Genomic DNA, 18227 nt, shown 5'->3' with positions numbered 1-18227 from the left:
TAATACCTTACGTGAGTAAGGGTCGATCCCACGGAGATTATTGGCTTGAAGCAATCAATACTTATTTTATTTGTCTTAGTCAGGATGCCAATAAGGTTAATTGGATTTTACTTGTAAAAGGCCAAACTACAAACTTCTTAAAATTGTAAGTTAAAATAATAGGGAATAATAGAGTTACTTGTTTTATAAAGGATTGTGGAATATGTTGGAGTTTTGGAGATGCTTTGTCCTTTGACTTCAACTCTTCCTTGGAATCCTCTTCTCACACGCAGGTTCCTTCCATGGCAAGCTCTCTGTAGGGTGTCACCGTTGTCAGTGGCTACTTCCCATCCTCGCAGTGAAAACTAATGCTCACGCACTCTGTCACAGTACGGCTAATCACCGGTTGGTTCCCTCCCCTATTGGAATAGAATCCCTCTTTTGCGTCTGTCACTGACGCCCAGTAGGTTACAAGTTTGAAGCACGTCACAGTCATTCAATCCCGGAATCCTACTCGGAATACCACAGACAAGGTTTAGACTTTCCGGATTCTCATGAATGCCGCCATCAATCCAACTTATACCACGAAGATTCTGTTTAAGGAGTCTAAGAGATATTCATTCAGTCTGATGTAGAACGGAGGTGGTTGTCAGGCACACGTTCATGGATTTGAGGAAGGTGATGAGTGTCACAGATCATCACCTTCTTCACAATTAAGCGCGAATAAACATCTTAGATAAGAACAAGCGTGTTTGAATGGAAAACAAAGGAATTGTATTAAATCATCGAGACGCTGCAGAGCTCCTCACCCCCAACAATGGAGTTTAGAGACTCATGCCGTCACAAAGTATGTAATTCAGATCTGAAAATGTCATGAGGTACAAGATAAGTCTGTAAAAGTTGTTTAAATAGTAAACTAGTAACCTAGGTTTACAGAAAAATGAATAAACTAAGATAATTGGTGCAGAAATCCACTTCTGGGGCCCACTTGGTGTGTGCTGGGGCTGAGACTAAAGCTTTCCACGTGTAAAGGCCTTTCTTGGCGTCAAACTCCAGGTTTTGACGTGTTTTGGGCGTTCAACTCCGGATCATGACATTTTTCTGGCGTTTAACTCCAGACAGCAGCATGTACTTGGCGTTCAACGCCAAGTTACGTCGTCTATCCTTGCGCAAAGTATGGACTATTATATATTGTTGGAAAGCCCTGGATGTCTACTTTCCAACGCCGTTGAGAGCGCGCCAATTGGACTCCTGTAGCTCCAGAAAATCCATTTCGAGTGCAGGGAGGTCAGGATCCAACAGCATCAGCAGTCCTTTTTCAGCCTAAGTCAGATTTTTGCTCAGCTCCCTCAATTTCAGCCAGAAAATACCTGAAATCACAGAAAAATACACACACTCATAGTAAAGTCCAGAAATATGATTTTTGCCTAAAAACTAATAATATTTAACTAAAAACTAATTAAAACACACTAAAATCTACATGAAATTACCCCCAAAAAGCGTATAAAATATCCGCTCATCACAACACCAAACTTAAACTGTTGCTTGTCCTCAAGCAACTAGATGAATAAAATAGGTTCTAACAGAAATTAAGAAGTAATATATATTTTAGAGTTTTAGATGAAGCTCAGATTCTTATTAGATGAGCGGGGCTCGTAGCTTTTTGTTTCTGAACAGTTTTGGCATCCCCCTGTATCTTTAAATTTTCAGAATAATTGGCATCCTTAGGAACTCAGAATTCAGATAGTATCATTGACTCTCCTTGTGTAGTATGTTGATTCTTGAACACAGTTATTTTATGAGTCTTGGCTGTGGCCCTAAGCACTTTGTTTTCCCGTATTACCACCGGATACAAGAATGCCACAGACACATAACTGGGTGAACCTTTTCAGATTGTGACTCAGCTTTGCTAGAGTCCCCAATTAGTGGTGTCCAGAGCTCTTAAGCACACTCTTTTGCTTTGGATCACGACTTTAACCACTCAGTCTCAAGTTTTTCACTTGGACCTTCATGACACAAGCACATGGTTAGGGACAGCTTGATTTAGCCGCTTAGGCCTGGATTTTATTTCCTTGGGCCCTCCTATCCATAGGTGCTCAAAGCCTTGGATCCCTTTTACTTTTGGCTAGTGCTCATGGCTTGTGAATATTTTTTTTTTGAACTGCTTTTTCTTGCTTCAAGAATCAATTTCATGATTTTTCAGATCATCAATGATATTTTTCGTGTTCCTCATCCTTTCAGGAGCCAATATTCATCAAATTCAAAGTATATATTCTGCACTGTTCAAGCATTCATTCAGAGAACAAAAAGTATTGCCACCACAAATAATTAATTATAATTTTTATTATTAAGAACTCGAAAATATACACTACTTCTTTATTCTAAAAGAAATCTACTACTTTATTCATGCCTGATGATGATGAGAAAAATAAATTATAACTTAATTGGAAATAAAATCAAAATAGACATCCTAATTACTACTAAATATCTTCTAAGGTCAATTTCTAAAAGGAATAATTATCACTAAGTTAAAACAGAAAAATTGGAACTCAGCAACCTGTTGTTTTGAGGAGTGGATGCTCCTCTAATCTCTGGGGTGTTGTTCAAGGATTAATTTTTGGCGCTTCAGCTCCCTTAGATCACGCCCTTGCTCCTCCTGTTCTTTGAGCAGTTTGCAAAGCATGCTACTCTGATTATTCTGTTCTTCCTTTATTTGATCCATAGCTTCTTGCAATCTGGAAATGGAAGCCTCAAGATGTTCCCAATATTCGAATTGGGGCAGTTCTGGGAGGGCTTCTTGTGCTCTCCTCTTGATTGAATCATCTTGTTGCTGTTGTCTGACCATTGATATTCCAGTAATGGGCTTTTCAATTAGGATATATTCAGTTATTCCCATCTTCACTCCAGCCTCTTTGCAGAGCATAGAGATTAAGCTTGGATAGGCCAATCTGGCGTCCTTAGAGTTCCTGTTTGCTACTTTGTATAGCTCACATGAGATCAGCTGATGTACTTCTACCTCTTTTCCCAACATGATGCAGTGAATCATGACAGCTCTTTTGATGGTTACTTCAGAACGGTTGCTGGTAGGCAATATGGAACGCCCTACAAAATCCAGCCAGCCTCTGGCTACTGGTTTTAGATCCTCCCTTTTTAGTTGAACTGGGTCGCCAGTTGTGCTGGTAGTCCACTTGGCTCCAGGGACGCATATATCCTCCAGAATCTTGTCCAACCCTTTATTGACCCTCATCATTCTCCTATTAAAGGAGTCTGGGTCATCTTTCAGTTGAGGAATCTTGAATATCTCCCTGATCCTGTCAGAATTAGTATGAATGATCTTTCCTCTGACTAAGGTCTGATGGTCAAAGAGAGCAGCTCCAATTAGTCTTTGCCTGTCTGTCTGCCATAGATTAGCATAGAACTCTTGAACCATGTTTCTTCCCACTTTTGTTTCAGGATTGGCCAGAATCTCCCAATGCCTGTTTCGGATTTGCTCTTGGATCTCCGGATATTCATCCTCTTTCAGATCAAATCTGACTTCCGGGATCACTGATCTGTGACTCATTATCTTGTAGTAATGGTCTGCATGTTCTTTAGTTAAGAACTTCCCTTGATTCCAAAGTGGCTTTGGAGTGCTTTCTTTCTTGCCCTTTTGGGTGGGTTGCTTTCCTCTAGGGGCCATGAATTTGATGATCACGGATAACCACACCAAACTTAGAGCTTTGCTTGTCCTCAAGAAAAAGAGAAGAAAGAAGAGGGATAGGAGGAGAGCAAGTGTTGGATGGTGATGAGGAGGAAGTCGCCGAACACAAGATATAGGGAGGGGGGGAGGGTAATTTTCGAAAAATAAGAAAGAGATAAGATAAAAGATATGATTTTAAAAGATATGATCAGAAAAAGATATAATTTTTTTAAAAGAAAAAGATATGAATAAGAATTTAGAAGACAAATCTGAAAAATTTAATTTTGAAAAAGATTTTTTTTAAAAAGATAATTGAGTTTTGAAAACAAATTTTAAAAGAGTTTGATTGGATTGAAAATTAATTTGTCCTTTATGGATTAAGATACCTTTGATATTTTGAAAAAGGGATTTTAGAAATTAGGATTTTTAGAACTCTAATTTGGGATGAGAGATGATAATTTGAAATATGTTGATGCAAGAAATCATGAATTGAAACATAAAAATTTGGAAAAAAAAATATAAAGAAAAACGAAATTGTACCTCCTCCCACCATCCTGGCGTTAAACGCCCACATGGTGCATGGTTTGGGCGTTTAACGCCCATGTGATGCTTCTCCTGGGCGTTCAACGCCCATGTGATGCTTCTTTCTGGCGTTGAACGCCAGGAAGTCCTTCTTTACTGGGCGTTTTTCTAAACGCCCAGAATGCTAGCAGATTGGCGTTAAACGCCCAGAAGGTGCATCTTTCTGGCGTTTAACGCCCAGAAGATGCTCCTTTCTGGCGTTTAACGCCCAGAAGGCTACCCTTACTGGCGTTAAACGCCCAGTGGGTGCTTCTTTTGGGCGTTTAACGCCCAAAGTGTTTCTTACTGGCTTTTTCATGCCAGTGAACTTCCAAATTTCTCTGTAACTCTTGGGACTTCAGTAAATTTGTTATTTCACCTTTGAAGATACTTAGACCTAAACCTGTAAAGAAAGAAAATTTATTTAATTAGTAATTAAACTTTGTATATGGCTGGGTTGCCTCCCAGCAAGCGCTTCTTTAATGTCATTAGCTGGACTGTTACTGAGTTTTTAATTAAGTCTCAGTCTTGAGCACTCTTGCAAAAAATTTCCTTCAAGATAGTGTTTGACTCTTTGTCCATTAACAATGAAATTTTTGTTGGAGTCACTATCCTGAAGTTCTATGTATTCATATGGTGATACGCTTGCAATTACATATGGACCTCTCCACCGGGATTTCAATTTCCCAGGGAATAATTTGAGCCTTGAATTAAATAATAGAACTTTCTGTCCTGGCTCAAAGACTCTGGATGACAATTTCTTATCATGCCATCTTTTTGCTTTCTCTTTGTAAATTTTTGCATTTTCGAAAGCATTGAGTCTAAATTCCTCTAGCTCATTTAACTGGAGTAATCGTCTTTCTCCAGCTAACTTGGCATCAAGGTTCAGGAATCTGGTTGCCCAGTAGGCCTTGTGTTCCAGTTCCACTGGCAAGTGACACGCCTTTCCATACACAAGCTGGTATGGAGAGGTCCCTATAGGGGTCTTAAATGCTGTTCTGTATGCCCACAGAGCATCATCCAAGCTTCTTGCCCAATCCTTTCTACGGTTAATTACAGTCCGTTCCAGGATTCTTTTAAGTTCTCTATTTGAGACTTCAGCTTGCCCATTAGTTTGTGGGTGATATGGAGTAGCCACCCTGTGGTTAACTCCATAACGTACCAGAGCAGAGTAAAGCTGTTTATTGGAGAAATGAGTGCCCCCATCACTGATTAATACTCTAGGGATACCAAATCTGCTGAAGATATGTTTCTGGAGGAATTTTAACACTGTTTTAGTGTCATTAGTGGGTGTTGCAATAGCCTCCACCCATTTGGATACGTAATCCACTGCCACCAGAATATAAGTGTTCGAGTACGATGGTGGGAAGGGTCCCATGAAGTCAATGCCCCATACATCAAACAACTCAATCTCCAAGATTCCTTGTTGAGGCATGGCGTAACTGTGAGGCAGGTTGCCTGATCTTTGGCAACTGTCACAATTAAGCACAAATGCTCGGGAATCTTTATAGAGAGTAGGCCAGTAGAAGCCACTTTGGAGGACTCTTGTGGCTGTTCGCTCACTTCCAAAATGTCCTCCATACTGTGATCCATGGCAATGCCAAAGGATCTTCTGTGCTTCCTCTTTAGGCACACATCTACGGATTACTCCGTCTGCACATCTCTTGAAGAGATATGGTTCATCCCAAAGATAGTACTTTGCATCTGTGATTAATTTCTTTGATTGCACCCTACTGTACTCTTTGGGTATGAATCTCACTGCCTTGTAGTTTGCAATGTCTGCAAACCATGGCACTTCCTGGACGGCTAGCAATTGCTCATCCGGAAAGGTTTCAGAGATCTCAGTGAGAGGGGGGGACGCCCCTTCCACTGGTTCTATTCGGGACAGGTGATCTGCTACTTGATTTTCTGTCCCTTTCCTGTCTCTTATCTCTATATCAAACTCTTGCAGAAGCAACACCCATCTGATGAGTCTGGGTTTTGAATCCTGCTTTGTGAGTAGATATTTAAGAGCAGCATGATCAGTGTACACAATCACTTTTGATCCTACTAAATAGGATCTAAATTTGTCAATGGCGTAAACTACTGCAAGTAGCTCTTTTTCTGTGGTTGTGTAATTCTTCTGTGCATCATTTAGAACACGGCTGGCATAATAAATGACGTGCAGAAGCTTGTCATGCCTTTGTCCCAACACTGCACCAATGGCATGGTCACTGGCATCACACATCAGTTCAAAAGGTAATGTCCAGTCTGGTGCAGAGATGATTGGTGCTGTAACCAATTTAGCTTTCAGAGTCTCAAATGCCTGCAGACACTCTTTATCAAAGATAAATGGCGTGTCAGCAGCTAGTAGGTTGCTCAGAGGTTTGGCGATTTTTGAAAAATCCTTTATAAACCTCCTATAGAATCCTGCATGTCCCAGAAAGCTTCTGATTGCCTTAACATTGGTGGGTGGTGGTAATTTTTCAATTACTTCAACTTTAGCTTGATCCACCTCTATTCCCTTGTTCGAAATTTTGTGCCCAAGGACAATTCCTTCAGTCACCATAAAGTGACATTTTTCCCAGTTTAAAACCAGGTTAGTCTCTTGGCATCTTTTCAGAACAAGTGCTAAATGGTTAAGGCAGGAGCTGAATGAGTCTCCAAATACTGAAAAGTCATCCATGAAGACTTCCAGAAATTTTTCCACCATGTCAGAGAAAATTGAGAGCATGCACCTCTGAAAAGTTGCAGGTGCATTGCACAGGCCAAATGGCATCCTTCTGTATGCAAATACTCAAGATGGGCATGTGAATGCCGTTTTCTCCTGATCCTGGGGATCTACTGCAATTTGATTATAACCTGAATATCCATCCAGGAAGCAGTAGTATTCATGACCTGCTAGTCTTTCTAGCATCTGGTCTATGAATGGTAAAGGAAAATGATCCTTTCTGGTGGCTGTATTGAGCCTTCTGTAATCAATGCACATACGCCACCCTGTAACTGTCCTTGTAGGAACCAGTTCATTTTTTTCATTATGAACCACTGTCATGCCTCCTTTCTTTGGGACAACTTGGACAGGGCTCACCCAGGGGCTGTCAGAGATAGGATAAATAATCCCAGCCTCTAGTAATTTAGTGACCTCTTTCTGCACCACTTCTTTCATAGCTGGATTCAGTCGCCTTTGTGGTTGAACCACTGGTTTGGTGTCATCCTCCAACAAGATCTTGTGCATGCATCTGGCTGGGCTAATGCCCTTAAGATCACTGATGGACCACCCAAGAGCTGTCTTGTGTGTCCTTAGCACTTGAATTAGTGCTTCCTCTTCCTGTGGCTCTAAAGTAGAGCTTATAATTACAGGAAAGGTATCACCTTCTCCTAGAAATGCATATTTCAAGGATGGTGGTAATGGTTTGAGTTCGGGTTTTGGAGGTTTCTCCTCTTCTTGAGGGATTTTCAGAGGTTCTAATATCTTCTCTGACTCCTCCAAATCAGGCTGAACATCTTTAAAGATGTCCTCTAGCTCTGATTCCAAACTCTCAGCCATATTGACCTCTCTTACCAGAGAATCAATAATATCAACACTCATGCAGTCATTTTGGGTGTCTGGATGTTGCATTGCTTTGACAACATTCAACTTGAATTCCTCCTCATTGACTCTCAAGGTTACTTCCCCTTTTTGGACATCAATGGGTTCGGCCAGTTGCTAGGAAAGGTCTTCCCAGAATGAGAGTTGCACTCTTGTGCTCCTCCATTTCCAGCACCACAAAGTCAGTAGGAAAGGCGAATGGCCCAACCTTGACAATCATGTCTTCAATCACGCCTGATGGGTACTTAATGGAGCCATCAGCAAGTTGAAGACATATCCTGGTTGGTTTAATTTCTTCAGTTAAACCAAGCTTTCTGATAGTAGATGCAGGTATTAGATTGATACTTGCCCCAAGATCGCATAAAGCTTGCTTGGTACAATTACCTCTAATGTGCATGGTATCATAAAGCTCCCAGGATCTTTAAGCTTCTCAGGTAAGCTTTTCAGAATGACTGCACTGCATTCTTCAGTGAGGTAGACTTTTTCAGTTTCCCTCCAATCCTTCTTATGACTTAAGATTTCTTTCATGAACTTAGCATAAGAGGGTATTTGCTCAAGTGCTTCTGCAAACGGAATCTTTATTTCAAGAGTCCTGAGATAGTCTGCAAAGCGAGCAAATTGCTTATCCTGTTTCGCTTGGCGGAGTTTTTGAGGATAAGGCATTTTGGCTTTGTATTCCTCAACCTTAGTTGCTGCAGGTTTATTACCTACAGAAGTGGGTTGGGAAGCCTTTTTAGAAGGATTGTTATCAGCACTTGTATGTGACTGATCACCCATTGGCGTTTGAATACCAGGGGTGGAAGCTGGGGTGGCGTTAAACGCCACTTCCTTGCTTGTTACTGGCGTTTGAACGCCAGAACCATGTTCCTTTTGGGCGTTCAACGCCAGATCCATGCTTGTTTCTGGCGTTGAACGCCAGGAATTAGCATGGTCTGGGCGTTCAACGCCAGCTCTGTTCCTCTCTGGGCTCTGATTGTCCTCAGAGGGATTTTGAGTATCCTCTTGTTCATTTCTTGGTTTCCTGCTGCCTTGAAGTGAGGTATTTAATGTTTTCCCACTTCTTAATTGAACTGCTTGGCATTCTTCTGCTATTTGTTTTGACAGTTGTTTTTCTGTCTGCTTTAATTGTACTTCCATGTTCCTGTTAGCCATTCTTGTTTCCTGTAATATTTCCTTGAATTCGGCTAATTGCTGAGTTAGAAAATCTAATTGCTGATTGAATTCATTAGCTTGATCCACTGGACTGAGTTCTGCAGTTACTGTTTTAGCTTCTTCTTTCATAGAGGATTCACTGCTTAAGTACAGATGCTGATTTCTGGCAACTGTATCAATAAGCTCTTGAGCTTCTTCAATTGTTTTTCTCATATGTATAGATCCACCAGCTGAGTGGTCTAGAGAAATCTGAGCTTTTTCTGTAAGCCCATAGTAGAAGATGTCTAATTGCACCCATTCTGAAAACATTTCAGAGGGGCATTTTCTTAGCATCTCTCTGTATCTCTCCCAGGCATCATAAAGGGATTCATTATCTCCTTGTTTGAAGCCTTGAATGTTTAGCCTTAGCTGTGTCATCCGTTTGGGAGGGAAATAGTGATTCAGGAATTTTTCTGACAGCTGTTTCCATGTTTTTATGCTGTTCTTAGGCTGGTTATTTAACCACCTCTTAGCTTGATCTTTTACAGCAAATGGAAACAGTAATAGTCTGTAGACATCCTGATCTACTTCCTTATCATGTACTATATCAGCAATTTGCAGAAATTCTGCCAGAAACTCTGTAGGTTCTTCATGTGGAAGACCGGAATACTGGCAGTTTTGCTGCACCATGATAATGAGCTGAGGATTCAGCTCAAAGCTACTAACTCCAATGGAGGGTATACAAATACTACTCCCATATGAAGCAGTAGTGGGGTTAGCATATGACCCCAGAGTTCTCTTGGACTGTTCATTCCCACTTGCTTCCATATTGAATACAAGTTGAGAATTTATAGTTATGGAATAAATAAAAGTGGAATATATAAAAATATTTTTTTTTGAAAATATTTTGTGAAAATATATATATATATATATTTTTTTTATTTTTATTTTTATTTTTTATTTTTTTTTTATTTTTTATTTTTTGCAAAATAAAAACGAAATAAATAAAAGAAAGTGGAAATATTTTTGAAATTGAAAATTGAATTTTTTTAATATAAAATTTTCGAAAAAAATTAGTTCAAAGTTAGTTAGAAAATAAAATTTTTGAATTTTGAATTTTATGATGAAAGAGAAAAGCACACAAAAGACACAAGACTTAAAATTTTTAGATCTAGTGCTCCTTATTTTCGAAAATTTTTGGAGGGAAAACACCAAGGAACACCAAACTTAAAAATTTTAAGATCAAGACACAAGAAAAACTCAAGAACACTTTGAAGATTCACAAGAACACCAAGAACAAAAGAAAGAACACCAAACTTAAAATTTTTAGAAAACTTTAATAAAATTTTCGAAAATTGTAAAAAGATTAACAAGAAAACACCAAACTTAAAGTTTGGTACAAGATTAAATCAAGAAAAATTATTTTTGAAAAAAAAGATTTTAAAAAGAAGGTGCCCAATTGCCAAGAACATAAGCCAACGCTATAACCAACTGATTTAAAAATGTAATGTATTTTAAAGATGTATTGTTTTTATGGATAAAACAAATTTTTGAAAACTAATGTTTTGAAAAAGCACAAGAAAAACAAGAAAAGACACAAAACAAGAAAAATTAAAGATCAAACAAGAAAAATAAACAAGAACAACTTGAAGATCAATGAAGAACAAAGAACACAAGTCGAAAATTTTAAAGAAAAATATGAGATATGCAATTGACACCAAACTTAGAACAAGACACTAAACTCACGAAAAACTAACAGTTAATAAGGAAAAAGTAATGTTTTCGAAAAATATTTTTGAAAAGGGAATAAAAGACTCAAATTTAATGACTCTGTAACATCAATACTATATTCCTAATCTAAGAAATAAAATAAGCCTTCAATTGTCCAAACTCAATAATCCCCGGCAACGGCGCCAAAAACTTGGTGCACGAAATTGTGATTCTTGATTAGTGGCTCCTTGGCATGTGCCAAAAAGTTAAACTAACTCAACTAACTGATTACTTTCTTTTCACAATTCCGTTCAACTAACCAGCAAGTGCACTGGGTCGTCCAAGTAATACCTTACGTGAGTAAGGGTCGATCCCACGGAGATTATTGGCTTGAAGCAATCAATACTTATTTTATTTGTCTTAGTCAGGATGCCAATAAGGTTAATTGGATTTTACTTGTAAAAGGCCAAACTACAAACTTCTTAAAATTGTAAGTTAAAATAATAGGGAATAATAGAGTTACTTGTTTTATAAAGGATTGTGGAATATGTTGGAGTTTTGGAGATGCTTTGTCCTTTGACTTCAACTCTTCCTTGGAATCCTCTTCTCACACGCAGGTTCCTTCCATGGCAAGCTCTCTGTAGGGTGTCACCGTTGTCAGTGGCTACTTCCCATCCTCGCAGTGAAAACTAATGCTCACGCACTCTGTCACAGTACGGCTAATCACCGGTTGGTTCCCTCCCCTACTGGAATAGAATCCCTCTTTTGCGTCTGTCACTGACGCCCAGCAGGTTACAAGTTTGAAGCACGTCACAGTCATTCAATCCCGGAATCCTACTCAGAATACCACAGACAAGGTTTATACTTTCCGGATTCTCATGAATGCCGCCATCAATCCAACTTATACCACGAAGATTCTGTTTAAGGAGTCTAAGAGATATTCATTCAGTCTGATGTAGAACGGAGGTGGTTGTCAGGCACACGTTCATGGATTTGAGGAAGGTGATGAGTGTCACGGATCATCACCTTCTTCACAATTAAGCGCGAATAAACATCTTAGATAAGAACAAGCGTGTTTGAATGGAAAACAAAGGAATTGTATTAAATCATCGAGACGCTGCAGAGCTCCTCACCCCCAACAATGGAGTTTAGAGACTCATGCCGTCACAAAGTATGTAATTCAGATCTGAAAATGTCATGAGGTACAAGATAAGTCTGTAAAAGTTGTTTAAATAGTAAACTAGTAACCTAGGTTTACAGAAAAATGAATAAACTAAGATAATTGGTGTAGAAATCCACTTCTGGGGCCCACTTGGTGTGTGCTGGGGCTGAGACTAAAGCTTTCCACGTGTAAAGGCCTTTCTTGGCGTCAAACTCCAGGTTTTGACGTGTTTTGGGCGTTCAACTCCGGATCATGACGTTTTTCTGGCGTTTAACTCCAGACAGCAGCATGTACTTGGCGTTCAACGCCAAGTTACGTCGTCTATCCTTGCGCAAAGTATGGACTATTATATATTGTTGGAAAGCCCTGGATGTCTACTTTCCAACGCCGTTGAGAGCGCGCCAATTGGACTCCTGTAGCTCCAGAAAATCCATTTCGAGTGCAGGGAGGTCAGGATCCAACAGCATCAGCAGTCCTTTTTCAGCCTAAGTCAGATTTTTGCTCAGCTCCCTCAATTTCAGCCAGAAAATACCTGAAATCACAGAAAAATACACACACTCATAGTAAAGTCCAGAAATATGATTTTTGCCTAAAAACTAATAATATTTAACTAAAAACTAATTAAAACACACTAAAATCTACATGAAATTACCCCCAAAAAGCGTATAAAATATCCGCTCATCAAGGAGCACAAGAGTGCAACTCTCATTCTAGGAAGACCTTTCCTAGCAACTGGACAAACCCTCATTGACATCCAAAAAGGGGAATTAACCCTGAGAGTCAATGAGTGAGTTCAAGTTGAATGTTGTCAAAGCTATGCAGCATCCAGACACATCAAATCACTGCATGAGCGCTGATATTATTGACTCTTTGGTGGAGGAGGTCAATATGACTGAAAGTCTCGAATCAAAGCTAGAGGACATCTTTAAAGATGTTCAGCCTGATCTGGAGGAACTAAATGAAATAAAAGAAATCCTGAAAATTCCTCAGGAAGAAGATAAGCCTCCTAAACCCGAGCTCAAGCCACTACCACCATCCCTGAAATATGCATTTCTGGGAGAAGGTGACACTTTTCCAGTGATCATAAGCTCTGCTTTAAATCCACAGGAAGAGGAAGCACTAATTCAAGTGCTAAGGACACACAAGACAGCTCTTGGGTGGTCCATAAGTGATCTTAAGGGCATTAGCCCAGCAAGATGCATGCACAAGATCCTATTGGAGGATGATGCTAAGCTAGTGGTTCAACCACAAAGGTGGCTAAATCCAGCCATGAAGGAGGTGTTGCAGAAAGAGGTCACTAAGTTACTAAAGGCTGGGATTATTTATCCTATTTCTGATAGCCCCTGGGTGAGCCCTGTCCACGTTGTCCCTAAGAAGGGAGGCATGACAGTGGTTCATAATGAAAAGAATGAACTAGTTCCTACAAGAACAGTTACAGGGTGGCGTAAGTGTATTGACTACAGAAGGCTCAATACAGCCACCAGGAAGGATCATTTTTCTTTACCATTCATAGACCAGATGCTAGAGAGACTGGCAGGTCATGAATATTACTACTTTTTGGATGGCTATTCAGGTTACAACCAAATTGCAGTAGATCCTCAGGACCAAGAGAAAACAGCATTTACATGTACTTCTGGAGTATTTGCCTACAGAAGGATGCCTTTTGGTCTATTGATGAGCGGATAATTTGAACGTTTTTTGGCATTGATTTTAGTATGTTTTTAGTAGTTTTAGTTGAGTTCTTAGTATATTTTTATTAGTTTTTAGTTAAAATTCACTTTTCTGGACTTTACTATGAGTTTGTGTGTTTTTCTGTGATTTCAGGTATTTTCTGGCTGAAATTGAGGGATCTGAGCAAAAATCTGATCCAGAGACTCAAAAGGACTGCAGATGCTGTTGGATTCTGACCTCCCTGCACTCGAAGTGGATTTTCTGGAGCTACAGAAGCCCAATTGGCGCGCTCTCAACGGCGTTGGAAAGTAGACATCCTGGGCTTTCCAGCAATATATGATAGTCCATACTTTGCCCAAGATTTGATGGCCCAAACCGGCGTTCAAAGTCACCTCAAGAAATTCCAGCGTTAAACGCCGGAACTGGCACCAAAATGGGAGTTAAACGCCCAAACTGGCACCAAAGCTGGCGTTTAACTCCAAGAGGAGTCTCTACACGAAAATGCTTCATTTGCTCAGCCCAAGCACACACCAAGTGGGCCCGGAAGTAGATTTTTATGTCATTTACTCATCTCTGTACACCCTAGGCTACTAGTTTTCTATAAGTAGGACCTTTTACTATTGTATTTGAATCTTTGGGATCTTAGATCATCTTTAGGTCTTTGAATCTCTTGATCACTGGGAGGCTGGCCTCACGGCAATGCCTAGACCTTGTTCTTATGTATTTTCAACGGTGGAGTTTCTACACACCATAGATTAAGGTGTGGAGCTCTGCTGTACCTCGAGTATTAATGCAATTACTATTGTTCTTCTATTCAATTCCACTTGTTCTTTGTCCAAGATATCACTTGTTCTTCAACTTGATGAAGGTGATGATCCGTGACACTCATCATCATTCTCACTCATGAACAAAGTGACTGACAACCACTCTTGTTCTACAAGCAATCAAAGCTCTAGTGAATATCTCTTGGATTCCTGATAACACGATGCATGGTTGATCGCCTGACAACCAAGTGCTCGCCTGACAAACGAGCCAGCCATTCCGTGAGATCAGAGTCTTCGTGGTATAGGCGAGAACTGATGGCGGCATTCAAGAGAATCCGGAAGGTCTAACCTTGTCTGTGGTATTCTAAGTAGGATTCAATGATTGAATGACTGTGACGTGCTTCAAACTCCTAGCAGGCGGGGCGTTAGTGACAGACGCAAAAGGATCAATGGATTTTATTCCGGCCTGACCGAGAACCGACAGCTGATTAGCCATATGCTGTGACAGAGCATGGGAACATTTTCACTGAGAGGATGGGAGGTAGCCACTGACAACGGTGAAACCCTACATGAGCTTGCCATGGAAAGGAGTAAGAAGGATTGGATGAAGACTGTAGGAAAGCAGAGAGACGGAAGGGAAGGCATCTTCATTCGCTTGTCTGAAGCTCTCACCAATGATATACATAAGTACCTCTATCTTATCTTTATGCTTTATTCGTTATCACTATACCCATTTGAGTCTGCCTGACTGAGATTTACAAGGTGACCATAGCTTGCTTCATAGCAACAATCTCCGTGGGATCGACCCTTACTCGCGTAAGGTTTATTACTTGGACGACCCAGTGCACTTGCTGGTTAGTTGTGCGAAGTTGTGTTTATGCCATGGTATTGAGCACCAAGTCTTTGGAGCCATTACTAGGGATTATTTCGTGTATTAAAAAGTATTGATCACAATTTCGTGCACCAAGTTTTTGGCGCCGTTGCCGGGGATTGTTCTTTTGTATGGACAACTGACGGTTCATCTTGTTGCTTAGATTAGGTATTTTTGAGTTCTTAAAAATGAATTCTAGTGTTTCATGATGATCTGTTGAAATCTGGCTGGCTGAAAAGCCATGTCTAATCTTATTGGACCGAGGTTTCAACTGATCATCACAATAGCTTGTTGATCTCTATCAATCTTGCTATTGGAGCAATGATCTGCTAAGGCTTGGCTGGCCACTGGCCATGTCTAGTGTTTTGGACCGAAGCTTTCTTTGAAAGCTTGGCTGGCTGTGAAGCCATGTCTAGTTCCTGGACCGGAGTCTTAGACTAGCATTGCAATGATTCCTGGAAATTCAATTTGAGAATTCTGAAACCTTTATTTTTCTTTTCATAATTTTCGAAAAAAAAAAGCACAAAAAAATTTCACAAAATCATAAAAACCAAAAATATTTGATGTTTCTTGCTTGAGTCTAGTGTCTCATCTTAAGTTTGGTGTCAATTGCATACATTCATTCATGTGTCTTAAGGATCTTCAAGTAATTCTTGATGATTTCTTACTCTGATCTTTGAATTCTTTTGACTTGAGTGTTTATGTGTCTCATATAGTGTCAGTAGTATACAAACTGCTAAGTTTGGTGTCTTGCATGCATTGTTATTTGATTCTTGTTGCATTTTGATTATTAAAAATCCAAAAATTTTTTTTTTAATTTGTGTCTTTTCAAGTCAATAATACAAAGAATTGAAGATTCAGAACATACTGCAGAGGAATTATACAGAAAAAGCTGGGCATTCAAAAATGCCCAGTGAAGAAGGCAAACTGGCATTTAAACGCCAGCCAGGGTACCTGGTTGGGCGTTTAACGCCCAAAAGGGTAGAGTTTTGGGCGTTAAACGCCAGAATGTGCACCATTCTGGGCGTTTAACGCCAGGATGGCACAAGGGGGAAGATTTTGTTTTTCAAATCAATTTTTTTTCAAGTTTTCAAAGTTTTTCAAAATCAAATCTTTTTCAAATCATATCTTTTCAATCAACTGTTTTCAAAATCAATTTCTTTCTTTTTTTAAATATACTTGCTAACAATTAATGATTTGATTGAACATTTCAAGTTTGTTGCCTTTTCTGTTGAGAAAGGTTTAATGTTTGAATCATATCTTTTCTTGTTAGGCAAGTCATTAATTTTAAAATCATATCTTTTAAAATTGTTTTCAAATCAAATCTTCTTAAAATGTTTTTCAAATCATATTTTCTCAATCACATTTTTTAAAAACCAATCATATCTTCTTAACCACATCTTTTTCAAATTAGTTTTCAATCAAATCTTTTTAACTTCTAATTTCAAAATCTTTTTCAAAAATCACTTGATTTCTTTTCCACTTTGAATTTTCGAAAATTATCAATCAATTTTTCAAAATGTTTTTGACATCTTTTTAATTAATTTTCGAAAATTCTCTTCCCTTCCTCCCACATCCTTCTATTTATGGAGTACTACTCCTTCTTAATGCACAATTCGAACTCTGTCTAATCAAGTTCGAATTCTTCTACCTCCTTCTTCTATTTTTCTTTTCCTCTGACACCTCAAGGAATCTCTATACTGTGACATAGAGGATTCCACATTTTCTTGTTCTCTTCTCTTTCATATGAGCAGGAGCAGAGACAAAGGCATTCTTGTTGAAGCTGACCCTGAACCTGAAAGGACCTTAAAGCGAAAGCTAAGAGAAGCTAAGGCACAACTCTCTGTAGAGGACCTAACCGAATTCTTCAAAGAAGAAGAACCCATGGCAGCCGAAAACAACAACAATGGCAACAATGCAAGGAAGGTGCTGGGTGACTTTACTGCACCTACTCCCAATTTCTATGGGAGAAGCATCTCTATCCCTGCCATTGGAGCAAACAACTTTGAGCTTAAGCCTCAATTAGTTTCTCTAATGCAACAGAATTGCAAGTTCCATGGACTTCCAATGGAAGATCCTCATCAGTTTTTAGCTGAGTTCTTGCAAATCTGTGACACAGTCAAGACTAATGGGGTTGACCCTGAGGTCTACAGACTGATGCTATTCCCTTTTGCTGTAAGAGACAGAGCTAGAATATGGTTGGACTCACAACCTAAAGATAGCCTGGACTCTTGGGAAAAGCTAGTCAATGCCTTCTTGGCAAAGTTCTTTCCACCTCAAAAATGGAGTAAGCTTAGAGTGGAAGTCCAAACCTTCAGACAGAAGGATGGAGAATCCCTCTATGAAGCTTGGGAAAGATACAAACAATTAATCAGAAAATGTCCCTCAGACATGCTTTCTGAATGGAGCATCATAGGTATTTTCTATGATGGTCTCTCTGAACTATCCAAGATGTCTTTGGATAGCTCTGCTGGAGGATCTCTTCATCTGAAGAAGACGCCTACAGAAGCTCAAGAACTCATTGAAATGGTTGCAAATAACCAATTCATGTACACTTCTGAAAGGAATCCTGTGAATAATGGGACAAGTCAGAAGAAAGGAGTTCTTGAGATTGATGCTCTGAATGCCATACTGGCTCAGAATAAGATATTGACTCAACAAGTCAATTTGATTTCTCAAAGTCTGTCTGGAATGCAAAATGCACCTGGCAGTACTAAGGATACTTCATCAGAGGAAGAAGCTTATGATCCTGAGAACCCTTCAATGGAAGAGGTGAATTACCTAGGAGAACCCTATGGAAACACCTATAATTCTTCATGGATAAATCACCCAAATTTCTCATGGAAGAATCAAGAGAGACCTCAACAAGGTTTCAACAACAACAATGGTGGAAGAAACAGGTTTAGCAATAGCAAACCTTTTCCATCATCTTCTCAGCAACAGACAGAGAATTCTAAGCAGAACCCCTCTGACTTAGCAACCATGGTCTCTGATCTAATCAAAACCACTCAAAGTTTCATGACTGAAACAAGGTCTTCCATTAGGAATTTGGAAGCACAAGTGGGACAGCTGAGCAAGAAAGTTACTGAACTCCCTCCTAGTACTCTCCCAAGTAATACAGAAAAAAATCC

The 18227-nt window shown here is 39.5% G+C and overlaps 1 non-coding gene across 1 annotated transcript; it reads right to left on the bottom strand.

Annotated features, from left to right (window-relative positions):
• Positions 1-17385: 17385 nt before the first annotated feature.
• Positions 17386-17493, bottom strand: LOC130943194 (small nucleolar RNA R71). Its single transcript, XR_009071723.1, has one exon. It is a non-coding gene; the product is annotated as a small nucleolar RNA R71 (small nucleolar RNA).
• Positions 17494-18227: the final 734 nt, after the last annotated feature.

Source organism: Arachis stenosperma, chromosome 7, assembly GCF_014773155.1.
Source record: "Arachis stenosperma cultivar V10309 chromosome 7, arast.V10309.gnm1.PFL2, whole genome shotgun sequence".
NCBI classification, from domain to species: domain Eukaryota; kingdom Viridiplantae; phylum Streptophyta; class Magnoliopsida; order Fabales; family Fabaceae; genus Arachis; species Arachis stenosperma.
This window is presented reverse-complemented; position numbering and strand designations above follow the sequence as displayed.